The following is an 18,197-nucleotide window of genomic DNA, read 5'->3' as shown; positions in this document are numbered from 1 at the left end:
CAAGTGTCTTGAACTGAGTTTTTGTGATGCAGCAGGAAAAGGCGCTGCAAAAAGGAGCAACTACCAAGGCAAAGAGATGTGCATTCATTAGGGCATCGTGTCGGCAGATTTGTGGCCCTGCCAAGCACGTGTTTATTGACAGGATCGTGAACGCATGTCCGTTTTCAGTGAACAGTGATTTATGCTTTACCCTTTTTTGGTGAAAACGCACACGAGTCAGATGTGTGCTTTCAGTCTGGGTGTTCAGAAAAGCAAGAATTCATAAACACATGCCATTCCCTGGCTCCCAATTGTCCTGTCTGTACACGTGGCATGAAGATAAAAAAGAAACAGCTATTGGCAGCGGTGGGATTCGAACCCACGCCTCCAAAGAGACTGGAGCCTAAATCCAGCGCCTTAGACCGCTCGGCCACGCTACCCTGCTGGTACTGAAACGAGAGCCTCTGAGACCTGTATTTTTTTAGGGATTGGCTGGTTTGGCCATTAATTCAAAATCAAAGCAAAGCATGAACTTGGATTGAATTCTAGCACTGGCTGTGCAAAGCCCGAACTGAACAATAAAGCACACTTGTCAGCCTGAAATTGAAATGTCACCTTTCGGGAGTGCTCTGTTCAACAGCAGTCTGGTAGCCTAGTGGTCAATGTCAGCACCCCTCCATCCAGCAGTCTTGAGTTCAATTCCCGGTGAGGGAGGTCAGATCTTTTCTAGGTTTTTTTTGGTTCTAAAAATGTTTGGGAAGCGAAGGTTCAGGAACATTGCCGGTAGGGAGAGTAAGCTCTTTAAAGGCATGCAATGAGATGTGTTTTTCTTTATTTCTGCATATTTCTGTAGCTAGCTGCATTCTTTCAGTCAACATCCCGCCCCATTTAGTGCTCACGTTTTTAAAGAAGTCCACCATTAGCCCGCAGTGTAAGCCTACCCGGGGCCTCCGCCGATGGTCCATGGTGTGTGGGATCCTTACTGGACCAACCCCAGCCGTAACGCAAATCTTAGCTTTGTCTCATTCGACCCCTAACTCGACCCAAGGAGCTACTGCAAACTCTTAGCCTAACACTAGCCCTAAATGAAAGACGCCTATTGTCCTCACATGTGGGATTTTGTTCTCGCTGCTAGTGCATACGAAACTTGGTTCCGACGTGTCCAGGAGTGGGAGAATTACCAGGGACCTTGCAATCTCGTGCCTGGGGGTTTCTAAGCTGGGCATAGGAGCTCCACTGGATGGAGCCAAGTGTCTTGAACTGAGTTTTTGTGATGCAGCAGGAAAAGGCGCTGCAAAAAGGAGCAACTACCAAGGCAAAGAGATGTGCATTCATTAGGGCATCGTGTCGGCAGATTTGTGGCCCTGCCAAGCACGTGTTTATTGACAGGATCGTGAACGCATGTCCGTTTTCAGTGAACAGTGATTTATGCTTTACCCTTTTTTGGTGAAAACGCACACGAGTCAGATGTGTGCTTTCAGTCTGGGTGTTCAGAAAAGCAAGAATTCATAAACACATGCCATTCCCTGGCTCCCAATTGTCCTGTCTGTACACGTGGCATGAAGATAAAAAAGAAACAGCTATTGGCAGCGGTGGGATTCGAACCCACGCCTCCAAAGAGACTGGAGCCTAAATCCAGCGCCTTAGACCGCTCGGCCACGCTACCCTGCTGGTACTGAAACGAGAGCCTCTGAGACCTGTATTTTTTTAGGGATTGGCTGGTTTGGCCATTAATTCAAAATCAAAGCAAAGCATGAACTTGGATTGAATTCTAGCACTGGCTGTGCAAAGCCCGAACTGAACAATAAAGCACACTTGTCAGCCTGAAATTGAAATGTCACCTTTCGGGAGTGCTCTGTTCAACAGCAGTCTGGTAGCCTAGTGGTCAATGTCAGCACCCCTCCATCCAGCAGTCTTGAGTTCAATTCCCGGTGAGGGAGGTCAGATCTTTTCTAGGTTTTTTTTGGTTCTAAAAATGTTTGGGAAGCGAAGGTTCAGGAACATTGCCGGTAGGGAGAGTAAGCTCTTTAAAGGCATGCAATGAGATGTGTTTTTCTTTATTTCTGCATATTTCTGTAGCTAGCTGCATTCTTTCAGTCAACATCCCGCCCCATTTAGTGCTCACGTTTTTAAAGAAGTCCACCATTAGCCCGCAGTGTAAGCCTACCCGGGGCCTCCGCCGATGGTCCATGGTGTGTGGGATCCTTACTGGACCAACCCCAGCCGTAACGCAAATCTTAGCTTTGTCTCATTCGACCCCTAACTCGACCCAAGGAGCTACTGCAAACTCTTAGCCTAACACTAGCCCTAAATGAAAGACGCCTATTGTCCTCACATGTGGGATTTTGTTCTCGCTGCTAGTGCATACGAAACTTGGTTCCGACGTGTCCAGGAGTGGGAGAATTACCAGGGACCTTGCAATCTCGTGCCTGGGGGTTTCTAAGCTGGGCATAGGAGCTCCACTGGATGGAGCCAAGTGTCTTGAACTGAGTTTTTGTGATGCAGCAGGAAAAGGCGCTGCAAAAAGGAGCAACTACCAAGGCAAAGAGATGTGCATTCATTAGGGCATCGTGTCGGCAGATTTGTGGCCCTGCCAAGCACGTGTTTATTGACAGGATCGTGAACGCATGTCCGTTTTCAGTGAACAGTGATTTATGCTTTACCCTTTTTTGGTGAAAACGCACACGAGTCAGATGTGTGCTTTCAGTCTGGGTGTTCAGAAAAGCAAGAATTCATAAACACATGCCATTCCCTGGCTCCCAATTGTCCTGTCTGTACACGTGGCATGAAGATAAAAAAGAAACAGCTATTGGCAGCGGTGGGATTCGAACCCACGCCTCCAAAGAGACTGGAGCCTAAATCCAGCGCCTTAGACCGCTCGGCCACGCTACCCTGCTGGTACTGAAACGAGAGCCTCTGAGACCTGTATTTTTTTAGGGATTGGCTGGTTTGGCCATTAATTCAAAATCAAAGCAAAGCATGAACTTGGATTGAATTCTAGCACTGGCTGTGCAAAGCCCGAACTGAACAATAAAGCACACTTGTCAGCCTGAAATTGAAATGTCACCTTTCGGGAGTGCTCTGTTCAACAGCAGTCTGGTAGCCTAGTGGTCAATGTCAGCACCCCTCCATCCAGCAGTCTTGAGTTCAATTCCCGGTGAGGGAGGTCAGATCTTTTCTAGGTTTTTTTTGGTTCTAAAAATGTTTGGGAAGCGAAGGTTCAGGAACATTGCCGGTAGGGAGAGTAAGCTCTTTAAAGGCATGCAATGAGATGTGTTTTTCTTTATTTCTGCATATTTCTGTAGCTAGCTGCATTCTTTCAGTCAACATCCCGCCCCATTTAGTGCTCACGTTTTTAAAGAAGTCCACCATTAGCCCGCAGTGTAAGCCTACCCGGGGCCTCCGCCGATGGTCCATGGTGTGTGGGATCCTTACTGGACCAACCCCAGCCGTAACGCAAATCTTAGCTTTGTCTCATTCGACCCCTAACTCGACCCAAGGAGCTACTGCAAACTCTTAGCCTAACACTAGCCCTAAATGAAAGACGCCTATTGTCCTCACATGTGGGATTTTGTTCTCGCTGCTAGTGCATACGAAACTTGGTTCCGACGTGTCCAGGAGTGGGAGAATTACCAGGGACCTTGCAATCTCGTGCCTGGGGGTTTCTAAGCTGGGCATAGGAGCTCCACTGGATGGAGCCAAGTGTCTTGAACTGAGTTTTTGTGATGCAGCAGGAAAAGGCTCTGCAAAAAGGAGCAACTACCAAGGCAAAGAGATGTGCATTCATTAGGGCATCGTGTCGGCAGATTTGTGGCCCTGCCCTGAACGTGTTTATTGACAGGATCGTGAACGCATGTCCGTTTTCAGTGAACAGTGATTTATGCTTTACCCTTTTTTGGTGAAAACGCACACGAGTCAGATGTGTGCTTTCAGTCTGGGTGTTCAGAAAAGCAAGAATTCATAAACACATGCCATTCCCTGGCTCCCAATTGTCCTGTCTGTACACGTGGCATGAAGATAAAAAAGAAACAGCTATTGGCAGCGGTGGGATTCGAACCCACGCCTCCAAAGAGACTGGAGCCTAAATCCAGCGCCTTAGACCGCTCGGCCACGCTACCCTGCTGGTACTGAAACGAGAGCCTCTGAGACCTGTATTTTTTTAGGGATTGGCTGGTTTGGCCATTAATTCAAAATCAAAGCAAAGCATGAACTTGGATTGAATTCTAGCACTGGCTGTGCAAAGCCCGAACTGAACAATAAAGCACACTTGTCAGCCTGAAATTGAAATGTCACCTTTCGGGAGTGCTCTGTTCGACAGCAGTCTGGTAGCCTAGTGGTCAATGTCAGCACCCCTCCATCCAGCAGTCCTGAGTTCAATTCCCGGTGAGGGAGGTCAGATCTTTTCTAGGATTTTTTTGGTTCTAAAAATGTTTGGGAAGCGAAGGTTCAGGAACATTGCCGGTAGGGAGAGTAAGCTCTTTAAAGGCATGCAATGAGATGTGTTTTTCTTTATTTCTGCATATTTCTGTAGCTAGCTGCATTCTTTCAGTCAACATCCCGCCCCATTTAGTGCTCACGTTTTTAAAGAAGTCCACCATTAGCCCGCAGTGTAAGCCTACCCGGGGCCTCCGCCGATGGTCCATGGTGTGTGGGATCCTTACTGGACCAACCCCAGCCGTAACGCAAATCTTAGCTTTGTCTCATTCGACCCCTAACTCGACCCAAGGAGCTACTGCAAACTCTTAGCCTAACACTAGCCCTAAATGAAAGACGCCTATTGTCCTCACATGTGGGATTTTGTTCTCGCTGCTAGTGCATACGAAACTTGGTTCCGACGTGTCCAGGAGTGGGAGAATTACCAGGGACCTTGCAATCTCGTGCCTGGGGGTTTCTAAGCTGGGCATAGGAGCTCCACTGGATGGAGCCAAGTGTCTTGAACTGAGTTTTTGTGATGCAGCAGGAAAAGGCGCTGCAAAAAGGAGCAACTACCAAGGCAAAGAGATGTGCATTCATTAGGGCATCGTGTCGGCAGATTTGTGGCCCTGCCAAGCACGTGTTTATTGACAGGATCGTGAACGCATGTCCGTTTTCAGTGAACAGTGATTTATGCTTTACCCTTTTTTGGTGAAAACGCACACGAGTCAGATGTGTGCTTTCAGTCTGGGTGTTCAGAAAAGCAAGAATTCATAAACACATGCCATTCCCTGGCTCCCAATTGTCCTGTCTGTACACGTGGCATGAAGATAAAAAAGAAACAGCTATTGGCAGCGGTGGGATTCGAACCCACGCCTCCAAAGAGACTGGAGCCTAAATCCAGCGCCTTAGACCGCTCGGCCACGCTACCCTGCTGGTACTGAAACGAGAGCCTCTGAGACCTGTATTTTTTTAGGGATTGGCTGGTTTGGCCATTAATTCAAAATCAAAGCAAAGCATGAACTTGGATTGAATTCTAGCACTGGCTGTGCAAAGCCCGAACTGAACAATAAAGCACACTTGTCAGCCTGAAATTGAAATGTCACCTTTCGGGAGTGCTCTGTTCGACAGCAGTCTGGTAGCCTAGTGGTCAATGTCAGCACCCCTCCATCCAGCAGTCCTGAGTTCAATTCCCGGTGAGGGAGGTCAGATCTTTTCTAGGATTTTTTTGGTTCTAAAAATGTTTGGGAAGCGAAGGTTCAGGAACATTGCCGGTAGGGAGAGTAAGCTCTTTAAAGGCATGCAATGAGATGTGTTTTTCTTTATTTCTGCATATTTCTGTAGCTAGCTGCATTCTTTCAGTCAACATCCCGCCCCATTTAGTGCTCACGTTTTTAAAGAAGTCCACCATTAGCCCGCAGTGTAAGCCTACCCGGGGCCTCCGCCGATGGTCCATGGTGTGTGGGATCCTTACTGGACCAACCCCAGCCGTAACGCAAATCTTAGCTTTGTCTCATTCGACCCCTAACTCGACCCAAGGAGCTACTGCAAACTCTTAGCCTAACACTAGCCCTAAATGAAAGACGCCTATTGTCCTCACATGTGGGATTTTGTTCTCGCTGCTAGTGCATACGAAACTTGGTTCCGACGTGTCCAGGAGTGGGAGAATTACCAGGGACCTTGCAATCTCGTGCCTGGGGGTTTCTAAGCTGGGCATAGGAGCTCCACTGGATGGAGCCAAGTGTCTTGAACTGAGTTTTTGTGATGCAGCAGGAAAAGGCGCTGCAAAAAGGAGCAACTACCAAGGCAAAGAGATGTGCATTCATTAGGGCATCGTGTCGGCAGATTTGTGGCCCTGCCAAGCACGTGTTTATTGACAGGATCGTGAACGCATGTCCGTTTTCAGTGAACAGTGATTTATGCTTTACCCTTTTTTGGTGAAAACGCACACGAGTCAGATGTGTGCTTTCAGTCTGGGTGTTCAGAAAAGCAAGAATTCATAAACACATGCCATTCCCTGGCTCCCAATTGTCCTGTCTGTACACGTGGCATGAAGATAAAAAAGAAACAGCTATTGGCAGCGGTGGGATTCGAACCCACGCCTCCAAAGAGACTGGAGCCTAAATCCAGCGCCTTAGACCGCTCGGCCACGCTACCCTGCTGGTACTGAAACGAGAGCCTCTGAGACCTGTATTTTTTTAGGGATTGGCTGGTTTGGCCATTAATTCAAAATCAAAGCAAAGCATGAACTTGGATTGAATTCTAGCACTGGCTGTGCAAAGCCCGAACTGAACAATAAAGCACACTTGTCAGCCTGAAATTGAAATGTCACCTTTCGGGAGTGCTCTGTTCAACAGCAGTCTGGTAGCCTAGTGGTCAATGTCAGCACCCCTCCATCCAGCAGTCTTGAGTTCAATTCCCGGTGAGGGAGGTCAGATCTTTTCTAGGTTTTTTTTGGTTCTAAAAATGTTTGGGAAGCGAAGGTTCAGGAACATTGCCGGTAGGGAGAGTAAGCTCTTTAAAGGCATGCAATGAGATGTGTTTTTCTTTATTTCTGCATATTTCTGTAGCTAGCTGCATTCTTTCAGTCAACATCCCGCCCCATTTAGTGCTCACGTTTTTAAAGAAGTCCACCATTAGCCCGCAGTGTAAGCCTACCCGGGGCCTCCGCCGATGGTCCATGGTGTGTGGGATCCTTACTGGACCAACCCCAGCCGTAACGCAAATCTTAGCTTTGTCTCATTCGACCCCTAACTCGACCCAAGGAGCTACTGCAAACTCTTAGCCTAACACTAGCCCTAAATGAAAGACGCCTATTGTCCTCACATGTGGGATTTTGTTCTCGCTGCTAGTGCATACGAAACTTGGTTCCGACGTGTCCAGGAGTGGGAGAATTACCAGGGACCTTGCAATCTCGTGCCTGGGGGTTTCTAAGCTGGGCATAGGAGCTCCACTGGATGGAGCCAAGTGTCTTGAACTGAGTTTTTGTGATGCAGCAGGAAAAGGCGCTGCAAAAAGGAGCAACTACCAAGGCAAAGAGATGTGCATTCATTAGGGCATCGTGTCGGCAGATTTGTGGCCCTGCCAAGCACGTGTTTATTGACAGGATCGTGAACGCATGTCCGTTTTCAGTGAACAGTGATTTATGCTTTACCCTTTTTTGGTGAAAACGCACACGAGTCAGATGTGTGCTTTCAGTCTGGGTGTTCAGAAAAGCAAGAATTCATAAACACATGCCATTCCCTGGCTCCCAATTGTCCTGTCTGTACACGTGGCATGAAGATAAAAAAGAAACAGCTATTGGCAGCGGTGGGATTCGAACCCACGCCTCCAAAGAGACTGGAGCCTAAATCCAGCGCCTTAGACCGCTCGGCCACGCTACCCTGCTGGTACTGAAACGAGAGCCTCTGAGACCTGTATTTTTTTAGGGATTGGCTGGTTTGGCCATTAATTCAAAATCAAAGCAAAGCATGAACTTGGATTGAATTCTAGCACTGGCTGTGCAAAGCCCGAACTGAACAATAAAGCACACTTGTCAGCCTGAAATTGAAATGTCACCTTTCGGGAGTGCTCTGTTCAACAGCAGTCTGGTAGCCTAGTGGTCAATGTCAGCACCCCTCCATCCAGCAGTCTTGAGTTCAATTCCCGGTGAGGGAGGTCAGATCTTTTCTAGGTTTTTTTTGGTTCTAAAAATGTTTGGGAAGCGAAGGTTCAGGAACATTGCCGGTAGGGAGAGTAAGCTCTTTAAAGGCATGCAATGAGATGTGTTTTTCTTTATTTCTGCATATTTCTGTAGCTAGCTGCATTCTTTCAGTCAACATCCCGCCCCATTTAGTGCTCACGTTTTTAAAGAAGTCCACCATTAGCCCGCAGTGTAAGCCTACCCGGGGCCTCCGCCGATGGTCCATGGTGTGTGGGATCCTTACTGGACCAACCCCAGCCGTAACGCAAATCTTAGCTTTGTCTCATTCGACCCCTAACTCGACCCAAGGAGCTACTGCAAACTCTTAGCCTAACACTAGCCCTAAATGAAAGACGCCTATTGTCCTCACATGTGGGATTTTGTTCTCGCTGCTAGTGCATACGAAACTTGGTTCCGACGTGTCCAGGAGTGGGAGAATTACCAGGGACCTTGCAATCTCGTGCCTGGGGGTTTCTAAGCTGGGCATAGGAGCTCCACTGGATGGAGCCAAGTGTCTTGAACTGAGTTTTTGTGATGCAGCAGGAAAAGGCTCTGCAAAAAGGAGCAACTACCAAGGCAAAGAGATGTGCATTCATTAGGGCATCGTGTCGGCAGATTTGTGGCCCTGCCCTGAACGTGTTTATTGACAGGATCGTGAACGCATGTCCGTTTTCAGTGAACAGTGATTTATGCTTTACCCTTTTTTGGTGAAAACGCACACGAGTCAGATGTGTGCTTTCAGTCTGGGTGTTCAGAAAAGCAAGAATTCATAAACACATGCCATTCCCTGGCTCCCAATTGTCCTGTCTGTACACGTGGCATGAAGATAAAAAAGAAACAGCTATTGGCAGCGGTGGGATTCGAACCCACGCCTCCAAAGAGACTGGAGCCTAAATCCAGCGCCTTAGACCGCTCGGCCACGCTACCCTGCTGGTACTGAAACGAGAGCCTCTGAGACCTGTATTTTTTTAGGGATTGGCTGGTTTGGCCATTAATTCAAAATCAAAGCAAAGCATGAACTTGGATTGAATTCTAGCACTGGCTGTGCAAAGCCCGAACTGAACAATAAAGCACACTTGTCAGCCTGAAATTGAAATGTCACCTTTCGGGAGTGCTCTGTTCAACAGCAGTCTGGTAGCCTAGTGGTCAATGTCAGCACCCCTCCATCCAGCAGTCTTGAGTTCAATTCCCGGTGAGGGAGGTCAGATCTTTTCTAGGTTTTTTTTGGTTCTAAAAATGTTTGGGAAGCGAAGGTTCAGGAACATTGCCGGTAGGGAGAGTAAGCTCTTTAAAGGCATGCAATGAGATGTGTTTTTCTTTATTTCTGCATATTTCTGTAGCTAGCTGCATTCTTTCAGTCAACATCCCGCCCCATTTAGTGCTCACGTTTTTAAAGAAGTCCACCATTAGCCCGCAGTGTAAGCCTACCCGGGGCCTCCGCCGATGGTCCATGGTGTGTGGGATCCTTACTGGACCAACCCCAGCCGTAACGCAAATCTTAGCTTTGTCTCATTCGACCCCTAACTCGACCCAAGGAGCTACTGCAAACTCTTAGCCTAACACTAGCCCTAAATGAAAGACGCCTATTGTCCTCACATGTGGGATTTTGTTCTCGCTGCTAGTGCATACGAAACTTGGTTCCGACGTGTCCAGGAGTGGGAGAATTACCAGGGACCTTGCAATCTCGTGCCTGGGGGTTTCTAAGCTGGGCATAGGAGCTCCACTGGATGGAGCCAAGTGTCTTGAACTGAGTTTTTGTGATGCAGCAGGAAAAGGCTCTGCAAAAAGGAGCAACTACCAAGGCAAAGAGATGTGCATTCATTAGGGCATCGTGTCGGCAGATTTGTGGCCCTGCCCTGAACGTGTTTATTGACAGGATCGTGAACGCATGTCCGTTTTCAGTGAACAGTGATTTATGCTTTACCCTTTTTTGGTGAAAACGCACACGAGTCAGATGTGTGCTTTCAGTCTGGGTGTTCAGAAAAGCAAGAATTCATAAACACATGCCATTCCCTGGCTCCCAATTGTCCTGTCTGTACACGTGGCATGAAGATAAAAAAGAAACAGCTATTGGCAGCGGTGGGATTCGAACCCACGCCTCCAAAGAGACTGGAGCCTAAATCCAGCGCCTTAGACCGCTCGGCCACGCTACCCTGCTGGTACTGAAACGAGAGCCTCTGAGACCTGTATTTTTTTAGGGATTGGCTGGTTTGGCCATTAATTCAAAATCAAAGCAAAGCATGAACTTGGATTGAATTCTAGCACTGGCTGTGCAAAGCCCGAACTGAACAATAAAGCACACTTGTCAGCCTGAAATTGAAATGTCACCTTTCGGGAGTGCTCTGTTCAACAGCAGTCTGGTAGCCTAGTGGTCAATGTCAGCACCCCTCCATCCAGCAGTCTTGAGTTCAATTCCCGGTGAGGGAGGTCAGATCTTTTCTAGGTTTTTTTTGGTTCTAAAAATGTTTGGGAAGCGAAGGTTCAGGAACATTGCCGGTAGGGAGAGTAAGCTCTTTAAAGGCATGCAATGAGATGTGTTTTTCTTTATTTCTGCATATTTCTGTAGCTAGCTGCATTCTTTCAGTCAACATCCCGCCCCATTTAGTGCTCACGTTTTTAAAGAAGTCCACCATTAGCCCGCAGTGTAAGCCTACCCGGGGCCTCCGCCGATGGTCCATGGTGTGTGGGATCCTTACTGGACCAACCCCAGCCGTAACGCAAATCTTAGCTTTGTCTCATTCGACCCCTAACTCGACCCAAGGAGCTACTGCAAACTCTTAGCCTAACACTAGCCCTAAATGAAAGACGCCTATTGTCCTCACATGTGGGATTTTGTTCTCGCTGCTAGTGCATACGAAACTTGGTTCCGACGTGTCCAGGAGTGGGAGAATTACCAGGGACCTTGCAATCTCGTGCCTGGGGGTTTCTAAGCTGGGCATAGGAGCTCCACTGGATGGAGCCAAGTGTCTTGAACTGAGTTTTTGTGATGCAGCAGGAAAAGGCGCTGCAAAAAGGAGCAACTACCAAGGCAAAGAGATGTGCATTCATTAGGGCATCGTGTCGGCAGATTTGTGGCCCTGCCAAGCACGTGTTTATTGACAGGATCGTGAACGCATGTCCGTTTTCAGTGAACAGTGATTTATGCTTTACCCTTTTTTGGTGAAAACGCACACGAGTCAGATGTGTGCTTTCAGTCTGGGTGTTCAGAAAAGCAAGAATTCATAAACACATGCCATTCCCTGGCTCCCAATTGTCCTGTCTGTACACGTGGCATGAAGATAAAAAAGAAACAGCTATTGGCAGCGGTGGGATTCGAACCCACGCCTCCAAAGAGACTGGAGCCTAAATCCAGCGCCTTAGACCGCTCGGCCACGCTACCCTGCTGGTACTGAAACGAGAGCCTCTGAGACCTGTATTTTTTTAGGGATTGGCTGGTTTGGCCATTAATTCAAAATCAAAGCAAAGCATGAACTTGGATTGAATTCTAGCACTGGCTCTGCAAAGCCCGAACTGAACAATAAAGCACACTTGTCAGCCTGAAATTGAAATGTCACCTTTCGGGAGTGCTCTGTTCAACAGCAGTCTGGTAGCCTAGTGGTCAATGTCAGCACCCCTCCATCCAGCAGTCTTGAGTTCAATTCCCGGTGAGGGAGGTCAGATCTTTTCTAGGTTTTTTTTGGTTCTAAAAATGTTTGGGAAGCGAAGGTTCAGGAACATTGCCGGTAGGGAGAGTAAGCTCTTTAAAGGCATGCAATGAGATGTGTTTTTCTTTATTTCTGCATATTTCTGTAGCTAGCTGCATTCTTTCAGTCAACATCCCGCCCCATTTAGTGCTCACGTTTTTAAAGAAGTCCACCATTAGCCCGCAGTGTAAGCCTACCCGGGGCCTCCGCCGATGGTCCATGGTGTGTGGGATCCTTACTGGACCAACCCCAGCCGTAACGCAAATCTTAGCTTTGTCTCATTCGACCCCTAACTCGACCCAAGGAGCTACTGCAAACTCTTAGCCTAACACTAGCCCTAAATGAAAGACGCCTATTGTCCTCACATGTGGGATTTTGTTCTCGCTGCTAGTGCATACGAAACTTGGTTCCGACGTGTCCAGGAGTGGGAGAATTACCAGGGACCTTGCAATCTCGTGCCTGGGGGTTTCTAAGCTGGGCATAGGAGCTCCACTGGATGGAGCCAAGTGTCTTGAACTGAGTTTTTGTGATGCAGCAGGAAAAGGCGCTGCAAAAAGGAGCAACTACCAAGGCAAAGAGATGTGCATTCATTAGGGCATCGTGTCGGCAGATTTGTGGCCCTGCCAAGCACGTGTTTATTGACAGGATCGTGAACGCATGTCCGTTTTCAGTGAACAGTGATTTATGCTTTACCCTTTTTTGGTGAAAACGCACACGAGTCAGATGTGTGCTTTCAGTCTGGGTGTTCAGAAAAGCAAGAATTCATAAACACATGCCATTCCCTGGCTCCCAATTGTCCTGTCTGTACACGTGGCATGAAGATAAAAAAGAAACAGCTATTGGCAGCGGTGGGATTCGAACCCACGCCTCCAAAGAGACTGGAGCCTAAATCCAGCGCCTTAGACCGCTCGGCCACGCTACCCTGCTGGTACTGAAACGAGAGCCTCTGAGACCTGTATTTTTTTAGGGATTGGCTGGTTTGGCCATTAATTCAAAATCAAAGCAAAGCATGAACTTGGATTGAATTCTAGCACTGGCTCTGCAAAGCCCGAACTGAACAATAAAGCACACTTGTCAGCCTGAAATTGAAATGTCACCTTTCGGGAGTGCTCTGTTCAACAGCAGTCTGGTAGCCTAGTGGTCAATGTCAGCACCCCTCCATCCAGCAGTCTTGAGTTCAATTCCCGGTGAGGGAGGTCAGATCTTTTCTAGGTTTTTTTTGGTTCTAAAAATGTTTGGGAAGCGAAGGTTCAGGAACATTGCCGGTAGGGAGAGTAAGCTCTTTAAAGGCATGCAATGAGATGTGTTTTTCTTTATTTCTGCATATTTCTGTAGCTAGCTGCATTCTTTCAGTCAACATCCCGCCCCATTTAGTGCTCACGTTTTTAAAGAAGTCCACCATTAGCCCGCAGTGTAAGCCTACCCGGGGCCTCCGCCGATGGTCCATGGTGTGTGGGATCCTTACTGGACCAACCCCAGCCGTAACGCAAATCTTAGCTTTGTCTCATTCGACCCCTAACTCGACCCAAGGAGCTACTGCAAACTCTTAGCCTAACACTAGCCCTAAATGAAAGACGCCTATTGTCCTCACATGTGGGATTTTGTTCTCGCTGCTAGTGCATACGAAACTTGGTTCCGACGTGTCCAGGAGTGGGAGAATTACCAGGGACCTTGCAATCTCGTGCCTGGGGGTTTCTAAGCTGGGCATAGGAGCTCCACTGGATGGAGCCAAGTGTCTTGAACTGAGTTTTTGTGATGCAGCAGGAAAAGGCGCTGCAAAAAGGAGCAACTACCAAGGCAAAGAGATGTGCATTCATTAGGGCATCGTGTCGGCAGATTTGTGGCCCTGCCAAGCACGTGTTTATTGACAGGATCGTGAACGCATGTCCGTTTTCAGTGAACAGTGATTTATGCTTTACCCTTTTTTGGTGAAAACGCACACGAGTCAGATGTGTGCTTTCAGTCTGGGTGTTCAGAAAAGCAAGAATTCATAAACACATGCCATTCCCTGGCTCCCAATTGTCCTGTCTGTACACGTGGCATGAAGATAAAAAAGAAACAGCTATTGGCAGCGGTGGGATTCGAACCCACGCCTCCAAAGAGACTGGAGCCTAAATCCAGCGCCTTAGACCGCTCGGCCACGCTACCCTGCTGGTACTGAAACGAGAGCCTCTGAGACCTGTATTTTTTTAGGGATTGGCTGGTTTGGCCATTAATTCAAAATCAAAGCAAAGCATGAACTTGGATTGAATTCTAGCACTGGCTGTGCAAAGCCCGAACTGAACAATAAAGCACACTTGTCAGCCTGAAATTGAAATGTCACCTTTCGGGAGTGCTCTGTTCAACAGCAGTCTGGTAGCCTAGTGGTCAATGTCAGCACCCCTCCATCCAGCAGTCCTGAGTTCAATTCCCGGTGAGGGAGGTCAGATCTTTTCTAGGTTTTTTTTGGTTCTAAAAATGTTTGGGAAGCGAAGGTTCAGGAACATTGCCGGTAGGGAGAGTAAGCTCTTTAAAGGCATGCAATGAGATGTGTTTTTCTTTATTTCTGCATATTTCTGTAGCTAGCTGCATTCTTTCAGTCAACATCCCGCCCCATTTAGTGCTCACGTTTTTAAAGAAGTCCACCATTAGCCCGCAGTGTAAGCCTACCCGGGGCCTCCGCCGATGGTCCATGGTGTGTGGGATCCTTACTGGACCAACCCCAGCCGTAACGCAAATCTTAGCTTTGTCTCATTCGACCCCTAACTCGACCCAAGGAGCTACTGCAAACTCTTAGCCTAACACTAGCCCTAAATGAAAGACGCCTATTGTCCTCACATGTGGGATTTTGTTCTCGCTGCTAGTGCATACGAAACTTGGTTCCGACGTGTCCAGGAGTGGGAGAATTACCAGGGACCTTGCAATCTCGTGCCTGGGGGTTTCTAAGCTGGGCATAGGAGCTCCACTGGATGGAGCCAAGTGTCTTGAACTGAGTTTTTGTGATGCAGCAGGAAAAGGCGCTGCAAAAAGGAGCAACTACCAAGGCAAAGAGATGTGCATTCATTAGGGCATCGTGTCGGCAGATTTGTGGCCCTGCCAAGCACGTGTTTATTGACAGGATCGTGAACGCATGTCCGTTTTCAGTGAACAGTGATTTATGCTTTACCCTTTTTTGGTGAAAACGCACACGAGTCAGATGTGTGCTTTCAGTCTGGGTGTTCAGAAAAGCAAGAATTCATAAACACATGCCATTCCCTGGCTCCCAATTGTCCTGTCTGTACACGTGGCATGAAGATAAAAAAGAAACAGCTATTGGCAGCGGTGGGATTCGAACCCACGCCTCCAAAGAGACTGGAGCCTAAATCCAGCGCCTTAGACCGCTCGGCCACGCTACCCTGCTGGTACTGAAACGAGAGCCTCTGAGACCTGTATTTTTTTAGGGATTGGCTGGTTTGGCCATTAATTCAAAATCAAAGCAAAGCATGAACTTGGATTGAATTCTAGCACTGGCTGTGCAAAGCCCGAACTGAACAATAAAGCACACTTGTCAGCCTGAAATTGAAATGTCACCTTTCGGGAGTGCTCTGTTCAACAGCAGTCTGGTAGCCTAGTGGTCAATGTCAGCACCCCTCCATCCAGCAGTCTTGAGTTCAATTCCCGGTGAGGGAGGTCAGATCTTTTCTAGGTTTTTTTTGGTTCTAAAAATGTTTGGGAAGCGAAGGTTCAGGAACATTGCCGGTAGGGAGAGTAAGCTCTTTAAAGGCATGCAATGAGATGTGTTTTTCTTTATTTCTGCATATTTCTGTAGCTAGCTGCATTCTTTCAGTCAACATCCCGCCCCATTTAGTGCTCACGTTTTTAAAGAAGTCCACCATTAGCCCGCAGTGTAAGCCTACCCGGGGCCTCCGCCGATGGTCCATGGTGTGTGGGATCCTTACTGGACCAACCCCAGCCGTAACGCAAATCTTAGCTTTGTCTCATTCGACCCCTAACTCGACCCAAGGAGCTACTGCAAACTCTTAGCCTAACACTAGCCCTAAATGAAAGACGCCTATTGTCCTCACATGTGGGATTTTGTTCTCGCTGCTAGTGCATACGAAACTTGGTTCCGACGTGTCCAGGAGTGGGAGAATTACCAGGGACCTTGCAATCTCGTGCCTGGGGGTTTCTAAGCTGGGCATAGGAGCTCCACTGGATGGAGCCAAGTGTCTTGAACTGAGTTTTTGTGATGCAGCAGGAAAAGGCGCTGCAAAAAGGAGCAACTACCAAGGCAAAGAGATGTGCATTCATTAGGGCATCGTGTCGGCAGATTTGTGGCCCTGCCAAGCACGTGTTTATTGACAGGATCGTGAACGCATGTCCGTTTTCAGTGAACAGTGATTTATGCTTTACCCTTTTTTGGTGAAAACGCACACGAGTCAGATGTGTGCTTTCAGTCTGGGTGTTCAGAAAAGCAAGAATTCATAAACACATGCCATTCCCTGGCTCCCAATTGTCCTGTCTGTACACGTGGCATGAAGATAAAAAAGAAACAGCTATTGGCAGCGGTGGGATTCGAACCCACGCCTCCAAAGAGACTGGAGCCTAAATCCAGCGCCTTAGACCGCTCGGCCACGCTACCCTGCTGGTACTGAAACGAGAGCCTCTGAGACCTGTATTTTTTTAGGGATTGGCTGGTTTGGCCATTAATTCAAAATCAAAGCAAAGCATGAACTTGGATTGAATTCTAGCACTGGCTGTGCAAAGCCCGAACTGAACAATAAAGCACACTTGTCAGCCTGAAATTGAAATGTCACCTTTCGGGAGTGCTCTGTTCAACAGCAGTCTGGTAGCCTAGTGGTCAATGTCAGCACCCCTCCATCCAGCAGTCTTGAGTTCAATTCCCGGTGAGGGAGGTCAGATCTTTTCTAGGTTTTTTTTGGTTCTAAAAATGTTTGGGAAGCGAAGGTTCAGGAACATTGCCGGTAGGGAGAGTAAGCTCTTTAAAGGCATGCAATGAGATGTGTTTTTCTTTATTTCTGCATATTTCTGTAGCTAGCTGCATTCTTTCAGTCAACATCCCGCCCCATTTAGTGCTCACGTTTTTAAAGAAGTCCACCATTAGCCCGCAGTGTAAGCCTACCCGGGGCCTCCGCCGATGGTCCATGGTGTGTGGGATCCTTACTGGACCAACCCCAGCCGTAACGCAAATCTTAGCTTTGTCTCATTCGACCCCTAACTCGACCCAAGGAGCTACTGCAAACTCTTAGCCTAACACTAGCCCTAAATGAAAGACGCCTATTGTCCTCACATGTGGGATTTTGTTCTCGCTGCTAGTGCATACGAAACTTGGTTCCGACGTGTCCAGGAGTGGGAGAATTACCAGGGACCTTGCAATCTCGTGCCTGGGGGTTTCTAAGCTGGGCATAGGAGCTCCACTGGATGGAGCCAAGTGTCTTGAACTGAGTTTTTGTGATGCAGCAGGAAAAGGCGCTGCAAAAAGGAGCAACTACCAAGGCAAAGAGATGTGCATTCATTAGGGCATCGTGTCGGCAGATTTGTGGCCCTGCCAAGCACGTGTTTATTGACAGGATCGTGAACGCATGTCCGTTTTCAGTGAACAGTGATTTATGCTTTACCCTTTTTTGGTGAAAACGCACACGAGTCAGATGTGTGCTTTCAGTCTGGGTGTTCAGAAAAGCAAGAATTCATAAACACATGCCATTCCCTGGCTCCCAATTGTCCTGTCTGTACACGTGGCATGAAGATAAAAAAGAAACAGCTATTGGCAGCGGTGGGATTCGAACCCACGCCTCCAAAGAGACTGGAGCCTAAATCCAGCGCCTTAGACCGCTCGGCCACGCTACCCTGCTGGTACTGAAACGAGAGCCTCTGAGACCTGTATTTTTTTAGGGATTGGCTGGTTTGGCCATTAATTCAAAATCAAAGCAAAGCATGAACTTGGATTGAATTCTAGCACTGGCTGTGCAAAGCCCGAACTGAACAATAAAGCACACTTGTCAGCCTGAAATTGAAATGTCACCTTTCGGGAGTGCTCTGTTCAACAGCAGTCTGGTAGCCTAGTGGTCAATGTCAGCACCCCTCCATCCAGCAGTCTTGAGTTCAATTCCCGGTGAGGGAGGTCAGATCTTTTCTAGGTTTTTTTTGGTTCTAAAAATGTTTGGGAAGCGAAGGTTCAGGAACATTGCCGGTAGGGAGAGTAAGCTCTTTAAAGGCATGCAATGAGATGTGTTTTTCTTTATTTCTGCATATTTCTGTAGCTAGCTGCATTCTTTCAGTCAACATCCCGCCCCATTTAGTGCTCACGTTTTTAAAGAAGTCCACCATTAGCCCGCAGTGTAAGCCTACCCGGGGCCTCCGCCGATGGTCCATGGTGTGTGGGATCCTTACTGGACCAACCCCAGCCGTAACGCAAATCTTAGCTTTGTCTCATTCGACCCCTAACTCGACCCAAGGAGCTA

The 18,197-nt window shown here is 47.9% G+C and overlaps 15 non-coding genes across 15 annotated transcripts; all 15 read right to left on the bottom strand.

Moving 5' to 3' along the window:
• Window positions 1–337: 337 nt before the first annotated feature.
• TRNAL-UAG (transfer RNA leucine (anticodon UAG)) lies at window positions 338–419 on the bottom strand. Its single transcript has one exon. It is a non-coding gene; the product is annotated as a tRNA-Leu (tRNA).
• Window positions 420–1,563: 1,144 nt separating this feature from the next.
• On the bottom strand, window positions 1,564–1,645 carry TRNAL-UAG (transfer RNA leucine (anticodon UAG)). The gene has a single exon. It is a non-coding gene; the product is annotated as a tRNA-Leu (tRNA).
• A 1,144-nt stretch (window positions 1,646–2,789) lies between these two features.
• TRNAL-UAG (transfer RNA leucine (anticodon UAG)) lies at window positions 2,790–2,871 on the bottom strand. Its single transcript has one exon. It is a non-coding gene; the product is annotated as a tRNA-Leu (tRNA).
• Window positions 2,872–4,015: 1,144 nt separating this feature from the next.
• Window positions 4,016–4,097, bottom strand: TRNAL-UAG (transfer RNA leucine (anticodon UAG)). The gene has a single exon. It is a non-coding gene; the product is annotated as a tRNA-Leu (tRNA).
• Window positions 4,098–5,241: 1,144 nt separating this feature from the next.
• On the bottom strand, window positions 5,242–5,323 carry TRNAL-UAG (transfer RNA leucine (anticodon UAG)). Its single transcript has one exon. It is a non-coding gene; the product is annotated as a tRNA-Leu (tRNA).
• A 1,144-nt stretch (window positions 5,324–6,467) lies between these two features.
• Window positions 6,468–6,549, bottom strand: TRNAL-UAG (transfer RNA leucine (anticodon UAG)). Its single transcript has one exon. It is a non-coding gene; the product is annotated as a tRNA-Leu (tRNA).
• Window positions 6,550–7,693: 1,144 nt separating this feature from the next.
• On the bottom strand, window positions 7,694–7,775 carry TRNAL-UAG (transfer RNA leucine (anticodon UAG)). The gene has a single exon. It is a non-coding gene; the product is annotated as a tRNA-Leu (tRNA).
• A 1,144-nt stretch (window positions 7,776–8,919) lies between these two features.
• Window positions 8,920–9,001, bottom strand: TRNAL-UAG (transfer RNA leucine (anticodon UAG)). The gene has a single exon. It is a non-coding gene; the product is annotated as a tRNA-Leu (tRNA).
• A 1,144-nt stretch (window positions 9,002–10,145) lies between these two features.
• On the bottom strand, window positions 10,146–10,227 carry TRNAL-UAG (transfer RNA leucine (anticodon UAG)). Its single transcript has one exon. It is a non-coding gene; the product is annotated as a tRNA-Leu (tRNA).
• Window positions 10,228–11,371: 1,144 nt separating this feature from the next.
• On the bottom strand, window positions 11,372–11,453 carry TRNAL-UAG (transfer RNA leucine (anticodon UAG)). The gene has a single exon. It is a non-coding gene; the product is annotated as a tRNA-Leu (tRNA).
• Window positions 11,454–12,597: 1,144 nt separating this feature from the next.
• Window positions 12,598–12,679, bottom strand: TRNAL-UAG (transfer RNA leucine (anticodon UAG)). The gene has a single exon. It is a non-coding gene; the product is annotated as a tRNA-Leu (tRNA).
• A 1,144-nt stretch (window positions 12,680–13,823) lies between these two features.
• TRNAL-UAG (transfer RNA leucine (anticodon UAG)) lies at window positions 13,824–13,905 on the bottom strand. The gene has a single exon. It is a non-coding gene; the product is annotated as a tRNA-Leu (tRNA).
• A 1,144-nt stretch (window positions 13,906–15,049) lies between these two features.
• Window positions 15,050–15,131, bottom strand: TRNAL-UAG (transfer RNA leucine (anticodon UAG)). Its single transcript has one exon. It is a non-coding gene; the product is annotated as a tRNA-Leu (tRNA).
• A 1,144-nt stretch (window positions 15,132–16,275) lies between these two features.
• TRNAL-UAG (transfer RNA leucine (anticodon UAG)) lies at window positions 16,276–16,357 on the bottom strand. The gene has a single exon. It is a non-coding gene; the product is annotated as a tRNA-Leu (tRNA).
• Window positions 16,358–17,501: 1,144 nt separating this feature from the next.
• TRNAL-UAG (transfer RNA leucine (anticodon UAG)) lies at window positions 17,502–17,583 on the bottom strand. The gene has a single exon. It is a non-coding gene; the product is annotated as a tRNA-Leu (tRNA).
• Between the last annotated feature and the right edge of the window lie 614 nt (window positions 17,584–18,197).

The sequence above is a fragment of the Ambystoma mexicanum genome, chromosome 1p (genome assembly GCF_040938575.1).
Source record: "Ambystoma mexicanum isolate Mex_15411 chromosome 1p, UKY_AmexF1_1, whole genome shotgun sequence".
Classification (NCBI taxonomy): Eukaryota; Metazoa; Chordata; class Amphibia; order Caudata; family Ambystomatidae; genus Ambystoma; species Ambystoma mexicanum.
This window is presented reverse-complemented; position numbering and strand designations above follow the sequence as displayed.